Raw genomic sequence first — 5935 nt, 5'->3', positions numbered from 1 at the left:
TTACCTCCACCGTGTAATCATTTTCTATGTGCACGGACTGCCCTTTCATAATGTCATTGACTGTTTGGCATAGATGCTGACCTATTCTAAGGTTACTTTCAATCTCTAACACCGCTTCCCTCCCATGGGCAATATATTACCTTCCGTTTAGATGTGTGTGTCTGGCACCGATGTTGTATGGTTGACGTGGCACTTGTGTATTTTTCTTTGTAAACTACCATTGGTCTGACTGCACAACCACTACTTGGATGGCAATCGGGGGCACGGACAGTTTTTCGCTGTGCTCTCCCGATAAACTGTTATTTATATTTATACCAGTTCTGTCTAAAAACATCCATGTGTGTCTGTTATCCCTCCCTTTTTCTTTTCCCTTTCCCCTTCTTCCCTCCTCTCCCCTTCCTCTTCCCCCCCCCGTTTTTTTCCCCTTCTAGGTAACACAAGCTTGGTACGCTTTACAGAGATCTTTCTCTGATTCTGCTGAATAGGTCATTGTACCCCGCAGTTCCGTACCTCTCATTACCTTTCATAGACGCAGGTTACCCTTCCAATCTCTGGAACCCCCGTCTTCACCGTGCACATCCTCCCACATAGCTAGGTCCTGAAGAAACGCCACTGACCCTCCCGGGCTAATTAGGCGTGAAACATGTCGACCTTTTTATAAGTCACACTAGCACCTTGCGCTCAATAGTGACTCCTTGACCTATCGGTCTTTTTAATTTGCCAGGGGCCCCATAACATTAAAGTAGCACTTTTTGGACACCCCTAGGCTTTTTTTATTCACACACTTTGCACGCACGCAATCACCTTTTGGATCCATCACCATTTTTTAGGCCCACACACTCACACTCACCTATCGGCTTTTCTCTTTAAAAGATCTCCGATAAAGAGACCCTTCGGGGGACCGTCGGACATTGCAGCGCCGGCCCGACGAGGAAAAACAAAAAGCCCAATGATGAAGCAAGACATCCTTCGGGGTGTGTGAGGGCCAACAAGAGGCTACATTGAGTCCTCCCCTTCGGGATTGGATCCTTGACACTGGGGAAAGTTCTCTCTGCCTCTTTTCACCTCCCCTCTACCTCCCTTCCCCCTCTACACTCTTTCTCTCTCCCTTGCTTTTTTTGATGAGCAGGTGATCATTAATTTTGTTTCACCGCCAACATGGAACAATGTCCTCATTGATTTAATTGGGATGCTATGTACATTTTCAGTAAAGCAATCTGTTCTCAGTCTAAAAGGGGTCGCCAGACTTATTGATGCCACATATGTAGCCACAAATCATGACCCACCTTTCCCTGCAGACCTTTCGTTTCGTCCTACATTTTCCTTCCAAATCTTCTGCTTTGTTTCCAGCATCAAATGCGACCCAGTTTGCTTGCCTGTGGCCATGTACAACAATCTCGGCTTCAGCCCAATCCTTTTCATGATCAGTGTCACCTTCAATGAACCTTTTGACTTCTCGCCTTCATTCCCTTGTACTTGCTGAGTCACATCCTAAATGTCCTGCTGCCCTAAAACTATTCAGTCTAGCACCTAATATCAGTTGGCTGTATCAGATGCGACCCCAGTTGCTTGCTTCTGCTCTTCAGCCCTATCCTTGCCATGCTCAGAGTGCACTCGCTGAATCTCCTCTCAAATGTCTAGTTGTCCCTAAAACTAATTACTGTGGCACCTAAGAGCTTTTCATTTACTAGGCCATGCTTTCTGCAATGCCCCGCACTGTAGTACTTCACCCATACTCTAGAATCTTAGCTGTTGCCAGTCACTTGCGGTCCATGGCCGCGGTTTTCTTCTGCTGTCACTTGACAGCTCTTGATATCGCTGTCTCTTTCGTCTCACTTCCCAACTCTGAGGGTTTTCCCTGTATTCAGAGACACCAAATTCCCTCGCACGAGTACACACCTGTCTCTACTTCCCCATTCCAATTTCCCCCAAGATCATGTACCCTAGTCCTCACCTCTTACCTTTGACGTCATCCCTCGCTGTGTTTCCTACAGTTCCCCACCTAGTCAGCTCTTACCCAACTTCTGCTGTCTCCCCTACATCTCCCCACTCCAATGGCCCTATAACTCCATCACCCCATTACCAGGGTCCCTCTTTGTCCTCCCTTTTCCTACTATTTGTATTGTATTGTAATTGCCTTTTTATAGTGCGGGGACAGCAGACTATGAGGAAGGCTAGAGACACCTGTAAGTGCCTAAGCATGGGCCTGGCCAAGAGAATCCTGGGTGGGGAACTGAGATCAGTGTTTGTAAGCTAAGTGTCATGGTATCTTGGGAGCTTGGATTGTCACACCTCATCCATGCACTTACTGGGGCAAGGAATGGTAATTGGAGTGCTGACGATTGTCTTTAAGTAACTGGGACACTTTCCTCTCTGCCTGCGCTGTGCAGCCTTCGACCTCTTCTATTGCCTCCTCCATTGAGAACATTTTGGTTTCAATATGTTTATTTGATTGCTGTGCATCTCGACTAAACAAATTCTGCCTGTCAGTGTCTTTCACTCCTCCAGTTTGTTTCCTTTTGGAGACATTGCAGCTGCACTCAGTCCCCTCTAGTGCCACTCAGGCTGCAGCACTGCATCTCAGCACGAGCCCTCACTGCATCTCAGATCCCTGCAACTGCAGAAGAGAGCAGTGTCGAAACTCCACACAATGACAGCAATCTCAAAGCCTGGGAAGTTCTGCAACTTAATAACCATTTATGTAGCACTCAATCCAAAGTTACATGTTTGCACTTAATAATGCATGCTTAATACTACACCACTAACATGCATGCCAACATTTCAGAATAGCAAAATGGGAGATTTTTTAGAAAAAATCGGGAGAATGGGGCCTTGAATCGGGTTACTGTCATGTATGGGCTTTGGAAGTGTGCTGCTGCAGGATCGGACATTTGAAGTGCCAATGCACGTTTTTTTCTTACCTTTCAGAAGCATGGAGCGCAATGGCAGGCAGAGAGAGGGTGATACTAATGTTGTGCACTGGCCTGGCAGGTTGCTAGCAGTGCATACACCAACCCCCCCCCACTTCGTGTGTGGCAGCCTGGGCTGAAACAGCTTCCCAGGGACACACACATAGCCTACCCGAGTACTTCAAGGTCTTTAAAAGACCATTCGCTTGTTAATGAGGCTTTGTTGGTTTTTCACCCCTTCTAGAGCCCCTGCATCGCCACTCTGACTATTGCCGGAAGAAATTGCACCTTACACAATACCAAGCCCTGTCAGCTAGCATTGAAATCGGTAGTCTCCCGCCTGAATCGGGAGGGTTGGCATGTCTGCCACTAAATCCATTTTATCACCCTTAAAAATAACGAAAGACTGAGTTTAATCATGCAAGGTTTGAAAAGGATGTCCTTTACGTGCATGGAGGGGATTCAAGGGCACAAAAGTCAGATCATGGTCGTAATTTATAACCTGCTGGTACTGAAGGTGCTCTACTACAAGCCCGCGGATCTGACATACAATGCAAATATGTAATCTGCATGTTACACGCTATGCGTTGTAGCAGACACATTAACACCCCGGGCTGTATTGACCACCAGAGTTATCTTAACACTGCGGTACTCTTAAACTGGTTGAATATCCATAGTTCTCTTTCACCGACCCATGAGCCCGTTTAAGATAATTTAAAATGCAGTCCTTCGTCTATAAGCAATTAATTGCGCGACGGTATGCTTCCTTGTACTACGTATTGAACGACCTGAGTAGTTTTCACATTTTACTTTTAAAAAAATGTAACAAAAAATAAAGATAAACTATTTTTATTGTAATAACATGAACAGAAAGAATATGTCTTGTCAAAAAACCAATAAAGGTAATAACAAAAGCTAAAATACTATGCTGGAGAATGCGGGCATCGATCCCGCTACCTCTCGCATGCTAAGCGAGCGCTCTACCATCTGAGCTAATTCCCCTCCGTAGGCGTTAGTCCTCCTGATGTCATCTGAACTGCGCATGTCTGTTGTTCTGCTTGGACTTGATAGGTCTTTCATTCAGTCATTTAATCATTAGAAAGATGTGAGAAGGGGCAATGAATCGAGCTCCTCTCAGCACCACGCAAAGCTTAGCGCCCAGTCCAGACTTTTGTGAAACAATCTCAGGGAACGCGTGAAGCGCAGGTGCACAGGCTGGTGAGTTGTGGAGTTTCTTTGTGTGCACATTGTGTTGGAACAGACTGCAATACCTTTTTACCAGCAGAGGATCCTTCCAGAATCTGTTTTTTAGATGCCCTTGGAGTGGGCAGATATTTCGCAAATAAAAGAAAAAAACACAATATCTCACACAGACCTTCCATCAGAATTTACACATTTTAAGGAGGAGACAGCAGTATTTTTACGAGGGGAATTAGCTCAAATGGTAGAGCGCTCGCTTAGCATGCGAGAGGTAGCGGGATAGATACCCGCATTCTCCAATTTTGGTCCGTGTGCTGCAGACTGTGGCGCTGGTTTAGCTTTTCCCTGTGGTAACCAACCCCATGCACTAATTACGCAACAGGAGTCTAGCAGTAATGAAGTTGACAATGTTCTGCACAGGAGTGGCAGAACTAGTGGTATTCTCAACTCATTATATTTACTTCGTTTTTTTAAATCTGTTTTTTATTGATAGCATTGCTTCACATTACATCTTATAGCATTATCGTGCGTATCCTTACATTTTAACACTACACATTGATGTGATACATTCTCTACGACCTATCAAGTCACAATATATTTGCAATGCCCTTTCATTTTATCTTAACTGTAAAACAAACCCCAATGAACATAAACATTCCCCCCCTCACTCCTCCCCCCCACCCCCCCTCACTCCTCCCCCCCACCCCCCTCACTCCTCCCCCCACCCCCCCTTCCCGGCAGCTCTCAGCATCACTATTTGTGCAGTTGTGGGCGTTCAGGTCGGATGATATACCTAGTTTAAGTTAATGCGTGTGTGGATAACTATGTGGGTGTTGTGTACTCGTATCTCTGGGCTGCTGCTACTGTCACTTCCGTTAACATTTGTCCCCAATCCATCAGGTCACTCTCTGCATTTTCGTCCATTGGTACTGCCCTAAGGCGGCATTCTTCCGCCACACCCCATTCACGCACGTCAGCTTTCCATTTATTCAATATAGGTGGTGTGGAAAGAATCCAATGTATCTCGATCCCTCTTTTTGCCAGGACCAGTCCCAGCATCAGGAACTTATGTCGTATCCGTGTCCCCTTTTTTGGCGTTGGGAGAATTCCAATAAGCACTGTTACTTCAAGTTTACCTCACTTATCTGCAGTGAACTTTAAACTAGCCTTTGCAGGGTGCTGTTTTGTAGGGGTTTTCTGTGCATTTTATTAATATTTCTGTAAACTGTCAGAACGGGCAAAACATGGGATAATCTCCTTTGGATCATTTAATGTGTTTTTATAATACTATATTTCTGTCTGGACGTAGAACGTTTTAAACAACTATCAAACACGAAAACTATCCTCAGCTTCTAGAAACGATGTACAAAAATAACATTTTACAGGAAGGCAGCTGTTTAGCAAATATTGTTCTGCATTCTGTCCATCAACTGTTGTTTTTGCATTTGTCACCCCGAGTGGGACGGGTATGCTCAGACGTGAGTCCTGTGCTCTCCATGCCACTGGAATCAAGCTATCCTGGCTGAAGAGGGGTGAAACCCCGAAACCGGTCCTAGGTTACTTGGTTCCAGTCCAGGGAGGACCTGGCTTGGCAGTTCCGGCTGGACTGTTCCCATGAGGCACAGGGTCAAGACTGATTTGCAAATGGCTGGGTTCAAACTGGAATGGCATGGTGAGCAAAAGAACGATGGATTTAGGCCCAGATCTCTGTATTGGGGTGAATGTATGACTTTGTTCTGCATTCTGTCCATCAACTGTTGTTTTTGCATTTGTCACCCCGAGTGGGAAGGGTATGCTCAGACGTGAGTCCCGTGCTCTCCATGCCA

At 45.7% G+C, this 5935-nt stretch overlaps 1 non-coding gene across 1 annotated transcript; it reads right to left on the bottom strand.

The window, feature by feature from the left end:
* Nucleotides 1–3838: 3838 nt before the first annotated feature.
* Nucleotides 3839–3911, bottom strand: TRNAA-AGC (transfer RNA alanine (anticodon AGC)). Its single transcript has one exon. It is a non-coding gene; the product is annotated as a tRNA-Ala (tRNA).
* Nucleotides 3912–5935: the final 2024 nt, after the last annotated feature.

Source organism: Triturus cristatus, chromosome 5_1, assembly GCF_964204655.1.
Source record: "Triturus cristatus chromosome 5_1, aTriCri1.1, whole genome shotgun sequence".
In the NCBI taxonomy this organism is placed as follows: domain Eukaryota; kingdom Metazoa; phylum Chordata; class Amphibia; order Caudata; family Salamandridae; genus Triturus; species Triturus cristatus.
This window is presented reverse-complemented; position numbering and strand designations above follow the sequence as displayed.